This window comes from Ruditapes philippinarum, unplaced genomic scaffold (genome assembly GCF_026571515.1).
Source record: "Ruditapes philippinarum isolate M1 unplaced genomic scaffold, ASM2657151v2 ctg1071_1_1_1_1, whole genome shotgun sequence".
Classification (NCBI taxonomy): domain Eukaryota; kingdom Metazoa; phylum Mollusca; class Bivalvia; order Venerida; family Veneridae; genus Ruditapes; species Ruditapes philippinarum.
In genome coordinates, this window is record NW_026855856.1 from 66,499 (window position 1) to 82,648 (window position 16,150).

Here is a 16,150-nt window from a genome sequence, read left to right on the forward strand (position 1 = left end):
AAATCTAGGTATCTGTAGATGTATCTTATTGATGGACATATAAAGATGCTCCTTCATTTATAACTTATAAAAGTTTACAATGTATTTTTTTTAAAAGAAATACGTTTTCGGTTATCAACAATGTTAACGCCATCCAAAGAGTGTATTTGTGCGTTGCCAAAAAGTTAATTTGCTTTTTTCGATTTGATTAGTTTAAGAGATATATTTCTTAAATGTTACAAAGTTTCCGGAGCAGTATAATGGACATGCTATTCAGTAACAAATATATCTCATCACGCTTATCTATAAACTCAATCTTTAACAAACACGTTGTCCTATTTTGCAAATGTGTTGAATATTGCTAATGCAGTTGAGAATTGAACTTGTCCTTGATAAATTTGCAAAAATATAGCTCTGATAGAGTAGAAATTTAGTGTATTTCATTGGTTAATGAGTCTATATGTAGCCAAACATTTGATAGATTCTTAATGTTCAAGTACACGTAATTCACTTGATTAAAGGGGGGGGGGGGTCTAAGTTGTTGAGCTGAATTATAATTGATTGCTTATTTATGATTCCATGAATATATATTTTAATGATAATATGTTTTCTTTTTTTATCATAATATGGACTTTAAAAACTTTAAGAAAACGCAAGAATTTTTAATTTTACAACATTTGTGCGATGTGAAATAATTTATTTTTATATACTTAATGGCGTTTCATGCAATCGTTTCAATGTCTAATAAAAAAGAAAAAAACTTTAGTATTAGTTAGATGTAAGAATGTAAAAATTACATTTCCATGTAGATTCTATAAGGTATTCATTTTTTTTCATTTTCAAACATTTAAAAACAAAATAAAATAGTGCATACATTACATTTTTGAAATAGTGTATTGTATTCTTATATCTGCTAATATTGTATTAAACCTTTACGTCTTTATTTTCAGTTTACAACAAAAGGGTCAGAATCACATTGAACAGAACGTTGAGAAACTCAGTTTTTACAAAGTGTGATAAAACAACAACATGGAAACAAAAGATAACATTATCTCTCAGAACTGTTGCATTAGTTTGACTTCTCAATTTACAGATGAAGTGAAAAATGTCGAACGTAAACTAATTACTGGACTTTTTCCATAATAAAGCAGAATTCATATCTTTATAATTTAGACAGTCTATAAAGCATCTAATTGTATATTCTCTATTACATATACAATATTCAAATTAGGATAAATGTATTACAAATGTATTACAAACAAAACAAAACAAACATTACAAAGTCGAAAAATTCCTACAAAATATATTGAAATCTAAACTTTATTTTAATCTTATCTAAACTTTATTTTAAACACCCTTATTAAAACAAATCATATTCTGATACCAAATGATAGTATTTAAGCACAACGTAAATTTTGTAAACGAGAACATAATATTACAAGAATCTATAAAGTTCATTCCCCACGACTAAAATTACACGAATATTATAGGTTTTTATAGAATATAAACAACAAACAAATAAAAAATGAACGAACAGAAGTGCAGCTTTCTTTTTTTCGAACGGTTTTAAAAATTTAAAGAGAAGGCGCGAATAATTCGAACGATCAAACCGCTGGAAAATTCTCTCGCTTCGAATCTGGTGACGCGCATTTCAGATAAAGTACGGGACGAAACATCATGAAATAAATCCTGTGTGCTAGGAAAATTGTGGAGAAGGTTGTTATATGTACTTAAACATCAGAACATCACGAATTTCAGAGAAAAAAGGGAAAAACCTACTTTTTGGCTGCATCCGCCAACTTGTTTGTTTGGGTAACGAACGGCGTGATTCTCCCCCGTGTAAGGAAAATAAAACATTTTGCATTAGTTGGACATTGAACATTTGAAAGCTTCGCTAAGACAAAACACATGTAAGCAATAAAGATAGTGCTTAAATGTGTTTTGAAAATATTTCAAATTAGATTATTGAAAATAAATTTACATGTAAATGATGTATTTGTAAATTACAGTGTTGTTTCTCACCCAATTTTTCCGATGAAATCTGTTGATTATTATCTTTCTTGAACTTTCGCGAAATGATAAATATACTACTTAAAGTAAAGGGTAAAAATATTTCCATTGAAGATAATGACTAAAAAGGATTTAAACCTATAATTCATTTTTGTCTGGTATATTCAGTATTAAAATGATGATTTTTTTATTTTCATATTTTTTACTTACCTACCACTATTTTAGTTAAAATCATTTTCAAGTGTTAATCTGTGCATTCTTGAAATTGGTTCAACTTCGGTAAAAGAAAATAATTGAATTGAAATTAATTTATATTTTTTTAAAGACATGACACACGAGAGCTTATCAAACTCTACCTTCACAAAGACACATCCATGGAGCAGCAAATTCTTCAGAACTCGGAGAATGTTAAATAATTTGTCTTTAACTGATAATGCTGTTAACGCTACAAAACTATCAAAACGAGATCCTGTAACACAATTTTTATGGTTTTAAAATTATAAATATGATGCTCAAATTAAGATTTTTCAATATTGTAGGTTCCAAAAAGCATTATTTATAAAGATATTACAGGGAGGATAATAGAAATTTATTTCCAAAATGTTTAAGTCAAATTTTACAATAAGAAATGAATGCATATATATTTTAATGATTACATATAATACGCACAAATATTTGCAGTATAAATTTTACATATTCTTCGATGTTCGAAAATTGTTTTATTTGCATAATTATGCACATATATATAATTTCACATAGTGTGGTAAACCACTTTGATAACAACATACAGGATCTTTAAAGAATGTGTGTTTCCTGGCTGTTAAAGAACTGCGTATTTTATGTGATGAATGCTTACAACCCTTCACGTCTGCTTCAGTTCACAAGAGCTATGCTAGCTCTTGATCAGGAAATTAAACACTTAGATAATGAAATACAAACAATTAGAACCGTTATTTTATCTTCAAGAGGTGCTAGAACTTGAGAAAAGAAAAAAATACAATTTTGATGAAAGTATAAACCCAAATTAAAAACAACTTGTCTCGCATAATTAATGATAAAAGCAAAGCATGACATCGATGATAAGTAACAGATAACAAATGAGAAAAAGTACTTATTCAATTTCACATTTGAACACATGTTTAACCGGTATACTGGTTAAACTGAGCAATAGGTTTTTTGCAGGAAATTAAAAGATGAGACAAAATATTTAGATAATAACAAAATAGATAAAAAAATGAATTGAAATGTTAAGAATAGTAAAATGATTCAAGATCCAGGTAATAAGTTACATTCAATGACTAACTTTGCAGTATTTATTAACATGTTTTTACTGCCTTACTTACCCAGAAAACGCTAATTTGCAGGAAATAAGATTAAATGTTCATGTGCGATTGAAAGATAATAAAAATGGGTCAAAGACAGAAAATGCCGGGTTGCATATGTATACAAAATATCATGAGGCTGTGATAATACGAAAAAAAATTTCCATTGACCCATTAATGTCGAAACTTTAATTCAGTAGGTAAACAGGAAGTGGATTAGCTACACACCTAAAATCGAAACCCACAGTATGGGACCATGTGTCAATGCTGTATGCCAAATATCAAGAGGCTGTGATTAGTAGTTTCTGAGAAAAATGTTACGAAAATTTCCTACCATTGACCATTAATGTGAACAGGAAGTGGATGAGCTGCAGACTTGAAATCGAATCCCACAGTATGGGACCGTCCATGTGTCAATGCTGCATGCCAAATATCAAGAGGCTGTGATAAGTAGTTGCTGAGAAAACTGTTAAGAAAATTTCCTACCATTGACCATTAATGTCGAAAAATCTAACTAATTTAACTAAGTGGATAAACAGGAAGTGGATGAGCGACAGACCTGAAATCAAATCCCACGGTATGGGACAATGTGTCAATGCTGTATGCCAAATATCAAGAGACTGTGATAAGTAGTTGCTGAGAAAACTGTTACGAAAATTTCCTACCATTGACTATTAATGTCAAAAAATCTAACTAATTTAACTAAGTGGATAAACAGGAAATGGATGAGCGACAGACCTGAAATCAAATCCCACAGTATGGGACCATGTGTCAATGTTGTATGCCAAATATCAAGAGGCTGTGATAAGTAGTTGCTGAGAAAACTGTTACGAAAATTTCCTACCATTGACCATTAATGTCGAAAAATCTTACTAATTTAACTAAGTGGATAAACAGGAAGTGGATGAGCGACAGACCTGAAATCAAATCCCACGGTATGGGACAATGTGTCAATGCTGTATGCCAAATATCAAGAGGCTGTGATAAGTAGTTGCTGAGAAAACTGTTACGAAAATTACCTACCATTGACCATTAATGTCAAAAAATCTAACTAATTTAACTAAGTGGATAAACAGGAAGTGGATAAGCGACAGACCTGAAATCAAATCCCACAGTATGGGACCATGTGTCAATGCTGTATGCCAAATATCAAGAGGCTGTGATAAGTAGTTGCTGAGAAAACTGTCACGAAAATTTCCTAGCATTGACCATTAATGTCGAAAAATCTAACTAATTTAACTAAGTGGATAAACAGGAAGTGGATGAGCGAGAGACCTGAACTGAAATCAAATCCCACAGTATGGGACCATGTGCCAATGCTGTATGCCAAATATCAAGAGGCTGTGATAAGTAGTTGCTGAGAAAACTGTTACGAAAATTTCCTAGCATTGACCATTAATGTCGAAAAATCTAACTAATTTAACTAAGTGGATAAACAGGAAGTGGATGAGCGACAGACCTGAAATCAAATCCCACAGTATGGGACTATGTCTCAATGCTGTATGCCAAATATCAAGAGGCTGTGATAAGTAGTTGCTGAGAAAACTGTTACGAAAGTTTTTTTCCCCGCCCGCCCGCCGCCCGGACGCCCGCCCGCCCGCCGCCGCCCAACATTCACCATACTATAACCCAGATTTGCACCAGTGCAACCCGGCCAAAAAGGGTGTTTTATAATGTAATATGAGGCGACAGTTATTTAAATATCATATCTATTGGTTAATCCATACATGGTATTAAACATACTACCTAAATGTTTTCCTAAAACATATAATATTTTTATTAGCGATTCTAATACTTTCTGTTTATTACTGTTTGTCAAAGTTATAGTATAATTGGTACCAAAGCCACTTTGAATTCACCAGAGCACAGTTCAGCCATCGCATTTTTTTCACACGACACTTGACACCGGCTGTTATGAAGTATAAACATGTTAAAGAAGGGTGATCTCTCGGAAGCAATCATCACATTTTTTTTTAAAATGCAGATTTTATTGAGTCTGTACATGAGGGACATTGAAAAAGTGCAACATCCCTCACACATCACACGCAGAGCGTTACTTCATTTTCAACACATATTAGTGATGAAATCAATGATCCCGAAGAACCAGAAAATGTTAACATATATATTTCTTTATTTCAGTCTCCTCTTTACATGTATACATAAAATTACATATAAAACGTTAAACACAAACATAAATACATGAAAAGCCATTCTAAAAGAATTACAAGAGACTATTTATTTTTACCTCTAAGGGAGACAACTCCACAGTCAATATCACAGCAGTTACTGTTTTATGCACTGAGGAGTTTTCCCCCCTAGCTACACAATTATCATTCTTTAAAAGGTTGTTGTATTTTAAAAAAATATGACCTCAATATATTCGAACTATTGCATGTTTTTCCTACAGAAGGTTACATTGTGGTACAATGAATAAAACGATACTAAAATGTTTAAATGCAAATAGTAAAAAGACAAATTGACCATTATAAATCATTTAACCTTGGAAAATATGTCATTTATTACACTTGATACTTTACAATCTTAAAATATTACTAACTTCAGTATATCAACGATTTGTTTTCTTCAACATAATTTACGTGAAGATCTGTTTTATCCACACAATATATTGGCTTAGTCAATGGATGTTTTATACAGAAGCAACATAATCATATTTGTCCAATATGTAATAAATATGACCATTAAAACTTATATAAGTCAATTAATGACATTTTTAAAAACCATACCCTGCCAAAATCTAAATCTACTAAGACTGTTTTATCATAAATTTTTATACTGTCCAATTAAATTTATCTAGGACTATATAAACTATAAAATAGTATTCACTTTTGAAAAATTGATAACAATGTGAGATCACAGTCTTAGTCTGGTTAAAATATTTATCTTAAAACCTACATTTCAGTAAAAACATTTACCTATTATTCTTATATATACAATGTACATATTTTAAATAAAAATAAAAACATATAAAAAGACACATCAGAAAAAGAGAGCAATTTGTATGTTCTTATATGTAAAGGAAAGTTACCCTTCTCTTAAGTATGTCAAAGCAGGTTTTGGCAATATACCGTACACAACTCGTATTTGAGAATATAAAAATAAACTTCTCCATAGTTGTCATTGTGTGAAAATGTGGGTTTTTGACACTCACTTTTTCAAATAGATCTACACGAATATCTTCATACATAAAACATTCCATTACAGTATGAAATTCACTTTCTACCTTGTCATTACAAAAAGGACAAAGCCTTTCATTTACTGGTAGGCGTTCATATCTACCTGTCTCTATTCTTAGTGGTGCAGTTCCACATCTGAACTTAGCAAAAGCGGACCTGTGGCAACGCGGAAGTATGATTTTGCAATATTCCTCAGTTCCAAAAGTTGTCTTAAACTGCCTATATGTGCGCAGTTTGTTGCAACCGACCCCGCTTCTACTTCTTTCAGATGTAACATTAACATTCCACTTTGCAATAAAACTTTGCATTGTTCTAGATTGAACTTTTTCTTACATAGCTTTTTTGATACCATATTATCAATATTACAAAATTCTGTACATTCAAGATCATTAAAAATGTGTTTTGTTCTGAAACACCAGTCTTTACATCTTGTACCACCAACTGAATTAGCATACATAAAAACTTTGTATTTTTTTCTGGACCTAGGCATCATACATAGTCTGTGCCAAAAATTAGAAACACTTATCATCTGTGTACTGATAGTTGGTTGCCAGCCCATATCACCTATCAGGGCTGCTGACGGAGAGAAGCGGGATGTCCCTAAGAAAAGACAAATAGCAACACTGAGGTGAAGTACAGGGCAACTTTTGCCACACAGCACTTGACACCTGCTGATATAGCCAACACACTATTAAAATACGTTTATGCTTAAAATAAGAAAATAAAATAAATTAAGGATGGATTACGACTTTTCTTATAATATTTGAGTAAGTTGCATGAAATAAAACAAAAAATAAACATTGACATAAAGAATAGGCATACCAATGAAAAATACAGGTATCTTATCAATTATAAAATCATAGACGGTTAACACCACTATCGTCCATAATCAATCAAAATAACCGTTCTGTGCGTTCTTAGTTCACCTGATTAAAAAAGAATTATGTAACCAATAATTCGCTGTTGGGCGTCGTACTTCGTAATCCAAACTTCAAACATTAAAAGAATCATGGATTATGTCTATACTTTACATGAATGTTTACCAGATGGCATTCTATACAATGTATAAGAGTATGGTAATAGTTGAAGTATGACATAGACATGAAAATGAAAAATAGAGATATTTTATAAATAATGCAGACAGGGTAAATCTTAGCACACCCAATTTGATTGTTTTATTTAGCGCATTAAACAATTCGTATTTTATAACAATCAATTTTGGGTGTCTATGCTATATTTAGTAAGGATAAGAGGTCTTTATTGGAGTTTGTGTTTTCCAAATCATTACTCAAATTTGTATACATTGCTATGGTTATACACATTGCAAGTACTTCTAATAGATAGAATTCCGATCTTGAAAAAATTAATTAAATTCCTGGTAAAATTCTTCAACTCAATTATGTAAATGATTTTCAGATCGTCTTATCTTCATTTGACATTTTTTAACAGCAGCTGCTAAAGTATTTTTTTATTCTTAATTTTTAAAATATCAATGTTGTGTTTTATTGCAGACATATAATTATGAAATGGTTAATATATGGAACATAAATTTTTGTTTGATATGATATCTTAATAATGATGAAGCTTGAAAACAATGTTGATATATATGATGAGGTTTTATAAATATATTACTGTGATTTCATTAAATGCACGGTTTTGCTAGTTTAAGACTATTATATTAAAGTCATCTCAGAGTAGGCTTATTCATTGCAGAGTAGATGAGTTATGAATGTATACGTAACTTAACTTCCAGTTGTTAAAAAGATTTATTACTTGTAATGCCTTACATTGTGGCTCGTATGTTTTTGACAGTCTTCCCAGAAAAGAAAACAACTGACAGTGCATCTATTATAAAAGTGTGTCTGGTTATTTTTGTTACCACCCAACGAGGACGAAAAAGTTGAATCATCTAATATTCCGGCTAATGAAAAACGTTTAAAGCGCATGATTCAAACGATAACCTGAATCATTCGAAATAATCATACATAATGTATTGCAAATGATTCTTTCAATTATTGATATGCACTTCAGTTGCACATAAAAAGTTATTGTTTATATCACAGTTAGCATAAGTACTTGGATATATCCCATAGTATATAAAATATGATAAATATATATACCCAATTTCAGCTGTACGTAACATGTTGTTAAGATATTATCCTGTACATAATAGTATTAGGATAGAATATATATATATATAATTACTTTATCAAAAACAAGCCAATTATGATTTAAAAGTTTAAAAGATTTAAAATTTAAAAATTGAATTGATTACATTTTAATATCTTATTGGAAAAAGCAAATAAACATCAATGGAATATGAAAATGACTTTTGATTTTCCTAAAATATTACCTAACAAAATTTGGACAATTTATAACTTAAAGCAGAATTCAATTGAATTGCTTATGATTACGAGAATCAACTATTAATGGCTGCATTTTAAGGTCTTAGACCCATCATTGACATATTTTAGAACCTATGGAATGTTAATATTTATTGAACCTATGCTACATGCCTGACATGTTTGCAAATTTGTATTGACTTTTACCATCTAATAAGAAAATTATGACAAAGTGTATGTTTTCGGCCTTTCTCTTTCTGGATCATGTAAAATTTGCCAGAGTTGAACTATAGAAATGAGCTTATTTTCAACAGATATTGCAAAAACATTAGAAATTTGGTACCAAATTATAGAACATTTATTATATTATCAAAATAAAATATCATTTGAGTGACAGTATTTACAATAAAACTTATGAAAACAAAAATATGTTACCATTGTTACTCGGAAAATGGCCAAATCGTGAAAATGTAGACTTCTACTTCAATTTTTCTAAGAATTTTCTATAACCTACTTACAAGGTCCAGCCAAATGAAATACATAGAAATTATCTAACAAACCATATGAGAAAAATAACAAAAGAAAGACATCATTTACCATGTTGTTTGTAAAATACACAACATTATATTTGACAACCCCATAAACTGATTTTGGCCATTTTTCATTACCAGTACACATTTCTTTATGTAAAATTCAAAATACATTTTGAAAAGTATCAAACATTCTTAAAATGACCAAATTATCATGAAGCTATATTTCTAAGCAATCTATAAATATGTTTATTACTGTATATACTGAGTAAATGAAAAAAATTGTCAACTTGAAATGGACCTCGACGTATTGTTCTGACTTGAGAAAGAGCACGACCGTCACAGTTCTTCATCACAAAAATGTTCCGAAGACCATCTTCGCCTTGGCGCTTAAAGATGCACCTTAGATGTTGTAGGTTCAAGCCGGACGCAGCAATATTCTCGGCTGTAGTTAACTTACACACACTATTATAAATCAATACTCTAAGTGACGGCAAATTCTTTGCTTTTTCCCGACTGCACAACTGGGTACACAGATTTTGCTGAAAATGTGTGTGGCAACAGATAATATGTCAAAGTGGTGAATAAGTTTACCAAGAATCGTGACATCTTCTGAAGCATTATGAGCACAGTATGAAGCTCCCAATAGATCCTTTGCAAGGTCTTCCTGTTTGTAAGACTTCCTGTTTGGGTATGCTTTTTTAAATATAGACAGTGAATCCGCGCATCCAGCAACACACTTACACATTCTGTCCCTCAATCCTACATTGTCACATGCCGTCAACAAAACAGGAAAGTCAAATCTTCTGCCATTATGCGCAACCAATTCAACATTTTGAAATTTTTCTAACCAATCACAATATGATTTCAAGGCTTCATAATTATATGGAATAAGCCTCTACATTAGTTCCATTGTACTGCATCTTGTGATCCATAATTCTTAGGCCGGTCACTTCTTATGCCTTGTCGGATATGGGCAATGTAGGTAGAACATACATATTGAAAGCTTTCCCACTTTTAGGTTCTGTGGCAGCAACCTGGGTAATATGTGGGATCTGGCCATCGTGTACTGAAACAAACAACACAATTATTTATAAATAAATAAACATTTTTGAGCTGTTTTATGTGCTCTTATAATAATCTGAGATCTTATTCTAATTCAGCTTGTTCCGAATAAGGATAAACCATTCCTGATATATTGCATATTTTTTACAATTATATTTTTAGAGACGACTAATCACTCAACCTAGTATCGAAGGACGATAACCTAAATGAAAACGACTGTGTTACAGTTTTCACATGGTATATATCAACGAATTCGCAATACAGGTCTACTTACTAAGGCCAGTTGTCTCCAGGTCAAAAGCAATGTATGTAGGCTGTCCTGTTGGCAGCACTATAGGTTTGAAGTCACCACGAGGGACTGGATCTGGCAGGTTTTGGATGTCAGCATCATCTGAATGCACGATCTCTGAAATACAAATATATAGATTAGAATATAACCTATAAAGTAAACAAAAGGTAATTTGCAAACTTTGTTTTAGTAATGTTTATAGTTACAAGCTTCTAATGATGTTCGAAGAAGGAAAAGAAGGAGGAAAACACCAGTACCTGCAAGACTGACAGTATTTTGTCAAAATACATGTATATGTTTGTTCTGTAAGTAAAAAAAAACACAGCACAAATCACTTTACCTACCTGACTGATAGGACATGCCTTCAAGAGCTTCTTGAGCACCTTGTGTTATTGACCGCTCTTGTTTTAGTTGTAGTCGCCGCCGCTTAGTCGATGGCAGTGCCGATCTTTCCTGGGCACGCTTCCTATGCTTCTGGCATTTATCTGCATATCTGAGGCTGTGGACACCAGGGGAAAGACCTGCCTCGGAGTGTACCTGAAAGCAGTAATCAGATTATTTAGCACACTTTAAAATGACATATTCAGTCAAACATGGATATTGTAAGAAAATAATTTTCTTGATCTATATATAAACCCAGGCAAAAATAATTCAGATAAAATGGGAACTATTCATAACTCTTAACTATTGTTGTGGAAAATTGCATTATGATTCTTGTAAAAGTAACACCATTATTCAATAAAGTTTGCTTTTCACACCAACACTTTATACATTCCATCAAGGTGCATAGTGGTCTATAAGCAATATTTTTCTTCATTATCACTCAACATTTTCAACAGCAATTGCTTATATCTTTTTATAAAAGTTATCTTGTAGAATGTTTGTCTCATAAAACTGACTGGCATACAGGTCCTATCTGCACAAAGCATAACAGAAAATTTAATGATAATCTTTCTAAAGTTCTTGATAATAGAGTATTTACCTTATGATCATCACCTGTCAATATCTTGTTCCTTGAATAATAACAGTGCTGAAGTGGAACAGCTGAACAAAAACAACAAACTTCAATAAACAATCAACATCAATCAACCGTCAAACAAACATTCCAAAATTATTTTGGCAATACATCCAACTAAATACACTTCAATGAAAATTATTCTATTTTTTTAAAGGCTTCAACAATCTGGAAGAGACTGTTTTCTCTTTCTCAAATATAAATTAATGCTTATTACTTTATGAATGTTCTTTATTTTTCGAGTGATGGTTGAAGTTTGCCAAAATTATGCATGAAAAATTCACAAATATATGTAATACTGAAAACAATTAATACCAAGGAAACAGGGTCTCCAGAACTGCTATGCCACAAATGAAAGGTTGTTATGACTTTCTTAATTGTTGTTCAAAACTATGTCTGTACTTGTCTAACATTTGTAAATAAAATAACAAGCAAACTAAACAGAACAAACTTAAACAGTAACAAGAGATGTACCTTTGAAATGTAGTGACGCCCTTCATTGATGAATGCTGCTGTGGCCTTCACTCTAAAATCCAAAGATTCTGAATTTCCATAATGAAGGGACTTTGGAGCCCTCATGGTGACCTCTCTGTTGGCGTGCTCGCACTGTTGACTCGAACTGAGGTCTGCGGGCTGGGGAGCCTTCATAACAACTGGTTCAAACAGTTTTTCCTGCTAAGATCTAAGGTGGTCGTCCTTCAGCGGTCCTTTGTAGGGCATGCTTCTGTGTGAGTATTTAACACTGCGGTCACGCTTGTACCCACACCATCGAGGCTGGCACATTGTGTGGTCTGCGGATTGATGAGGTACTAAAGCTTTCAGATTTTCTTCTAGTCCCTTTGGATCACCTTGATTCTTTGCTAGAATATACTTCACACATTTCTGAATGTGTAGGATCACTAACTTGCTGAGCTTTTTGCTTTTGTCCGCCTGAAGAGCATATAGCTTCTTTCCAATGTTTTTCACTATAAGCTAATGTTTGATTTGGATTTCAGACGAGCTATCATGGTGTTATCTCCATAGCCTTCGATCACTTCCACAGGGGTTCCGTCCTTGTGTAGCTCACATACACCCCGCTCACCCGATACACTTTCCATAAGCCTGGCACTTCCTGTGTGATCATGAACACAACGATGATTTCATACTGTCTCTGAAGGTCTATTCCTTTTCCACCATTTACATACTCCGCATGTCCGATGACTAACGACTGCTTTCCCTACTTTCGTTCCATACTTTGCCTTGCTCATGAAGAAGGTGTGAGCTGTAAAATTAACATATGAACAACTAATGACATCTGTGTATCATTTCGCTTTCTGTTGGCGAACTTAAACATCTATTTACAAAAAGCAACAAGAAATATTAGAACCCACCATGAAAAAAAAAATCTGGAAACAAAGTGATCCCTCGGAAGTATTAATCACAACAAAATTACATAAGAATTCACATTTCAAGACGGTAGTCTTCTCAGAGCAAACACTTAATCAAAACATTGCCTACTCTCTCTCTATCTCTATCGCCTCATACACAATCACAACAAACTTAGTACATTTCAATTGCAAATTGCCTTAACGGTTAAAATTGTGTATGTGTTAAGACAGTCTTCACTACTGCTGGTGTTGCAATTAAACTGGCAAGTTAGTTTATAACTTATTACTTACAAGTCAAGCTGACAAAGCCACGTTTGTGCCAGGCAGTATCTACCGCACAAGACAGTCCTGTTCTAGAGTGACAAGGGAACTTCGGTGCCAGACACACTCGACTTGATGGTGTTTTCTGTGCCCGAGACAGCATTGGTTGTGTTTTTTTTATGTTTTCTAACTTGATTACGTCTCCTGTAATATGCAGAAGAAATATCCACACTTTACAATTAACACCACTAAGTAATTTTTGAAAGACAAAAGCTTTCCTTATTTTATCAGAATATTAACATTTGGGTCAGAATATTAACATTTTGGGGAAAAAATGTTGTCTGCTAAATGTTGTCTGGTATATGTATTTTTGGCCATTTTTCTTTAACAATTGGTAGAAATAGAGTCTGAATGGCTTGGAACCTGTCCAGATGGTGATTTAATTGGCGTCTGCTCTAATTCCAAGCAGTTTGCAAAGGCCTGTGAGGTCTTTGGGGACTCTGTATTTATCTATTTCTGTGTCCTTTTTAGTAAGGTTCACTTCATGATTTGACAGACAGTTTACAATATTAGTACTCTTTTTGTACCTTTTCAAAGCGGAGGAGCGTCTCACATCATCAGTTTTATCATTCTCCTCATCTATATCAGTCCAATCATCATCTACCTGGTTGTCAGGTTGTAACATCAGTCTAGCGAGTAAAGAAAAATAATTAGCAAAATTCTGTGATAACTATATATAAGAATGGAATGAACAGTAAACTTGTAAATAAAATACTCTCAGCTGTGAAAATTTATAAAATGGTATAGATCTGTTATGCTCCTGCTTATGATAATGGATATCTTTATAAATGCTATATGACTGTAAATAGACTAACTTTAGTTAAGGGGAGACATCTGGAAGTGGACATACACCAAGATCTTCGATAAGGCCTTCCATCCTGTCGGCAGCTCTCTTGGACTCCGCTTCATCCACTTCCCTGAAATATAAATGCTATATTGACCGAGTGTAAACAAAAACATTTTAATGTTATGTGTCAGGGTTCGAAATGCCCGGATTTTTCGAACCCTGTTGTGTTGACAATGTCATCTTTATAATTAATTAATTATGATGGTATTTATACAATTATCAAATTTAAATGTTTTGTTATGTTCAGTTTAACACCCATTCGCAATAGTATTTTAAAAATGTACAGCCAGACTGTTCATCTAATCATCATTCATGGGAAAATCCAGTTCAATACAAAGAAAACAAGCATTATAGCTTGGCATTCCCAGAACAATCATCATTCAATATCAACATTTCCATTGACCATGTAAATGAACAATTTTGAAATTGTTGATGTAAGCAATTATCTGAATCTTACTTCATTTCTCGATGGAAGGCATCCTTGGCTGCCTCACGAGTTGACATGTCGGCCACATGTTCAACAATGTTTCCTGCCCGTCTCTCCGTGGTCTTTAGGTTTTTGTTACTAATCGGCTTCAAGTTCAATGCAGCCAGGAAGTTATTTACACGTACGGGCCCACCTAAACTGTCGATCATTTCTAAAAATACCAAACAATAGAAGAAATGAAGCAAAATATTTGATTGAAACCATTTACATCTTAAACTTATCATTAAAATTGACCTATGCTCGCCCAATAAAGGCAATTATTTGATTACTATTTAATACACTTTGACTTGAAAAAAACTTTTTCGAATTTGTTTTATAGCTGGTCATATTTGGTACGTAATGTGACCCATTTAAAACATAAACACTTACATCCGGGTACTGTCTGCCAGGTTAAACACCACCAAATTAATATTCTGAAATGTTGAAGGGAGGAGACCCATGCTCACCCACCGGTATATTACGAATATAAAACGGATATTACCTGGAATCATTCATCATATTTTTAGACTGATTTGTTAATATAAAGCAGGTATTTATATTTTTGCATATAATTATATTTTTACAGAGAAAAACTTATTTAGATATATACTTACTATGTAGACTTTTCATTTTTTCAAAAGATAGTCAACTGCTGTTGTTAGATTGTGACTAAAAAGTTTCTGTGACTAAATATCATGAACATAAGCTTTTTTTCAAATTCAAAAAGTTAACTAGAAACATAAACTAGAACAAAAACAACAGTGTGTGGTCTACTGTTCCAACAATTACTCCTCTTCACAATATCTACAAAACAACCTTGTGCTGGTAACTAAACTCAGATCTACCTCTGTTTGCACATTAGATGGCAAGCACTCATAGTGGCACCACTTGTCATATTCCTCTTTTAAAAGCTTTCTTGCCTTTTCAAATGTCTCAGGATCATGAATTTTTTGTTACCTGGGCATACTTATCACTCTGAAGAGGATATGGGGAAAATTAGTGGTGTAAGACCTAGGTTATTTTTAGTTACTTCTGATAAAAAAAAAAAAAAACGAAAAAAGTAATTAATTATTTATCTAAAGCTGTTATTATCTACAAAGTTATTAAAAAATCAATGTCTAACCAAAACATACACCATAATTGCACCAAAAGCGACAGATTGAATGGAAAAAGACGTCTATTATGGCGGCCCTGGAAATTGCATGTAGAAAAACAATATGACAGCTGGTGTCAATACCAGTTTATGACTGTTTTAAATATATCGGAACGACTTAAACTTTACAAAAAGTAAAAGCAATGATTAATTGTTATTTTTAGTTTATTTTTATTAAGATTTTATTAAAAAGTCACACATGATTCGTTGTTTTTATTAGCATCAAGGACTTTCATTTGTACTTCCGTTT

At 32.5% G+C, this 16,150-nt stretch overlaps 1 long non-coding RNA gene across 1 annotated transcript; it reads right to left on the bottom strand.

The window, feature by feature from the left end:
* Positions 1–10,130: 10,130 nt before the first annotated feature.
* LOC132744618 (uncharacterized) lies at positions 10,131–15,749 on the bottom strand. Its single transcript, XR_009627727.1, has 9 exons — positions 14,739–15,749; positions 14,250–14,351; positions 13,962–14,063; positions 13,405–13,578; positions 12,221–13,007; positions 11,714–11,775; positions 11,076–11,268; positions 10,717–10,848; positions 10,131–10,446 (listed from the first exon to the last, which is right to left on the bottom strand). It is a non-coding gene; the product is annotated as an uncharacterized LOC132744618 (long non-coding RNA).
* Positions 15,750–16,150: the final 401 nt, after the last annotated feature.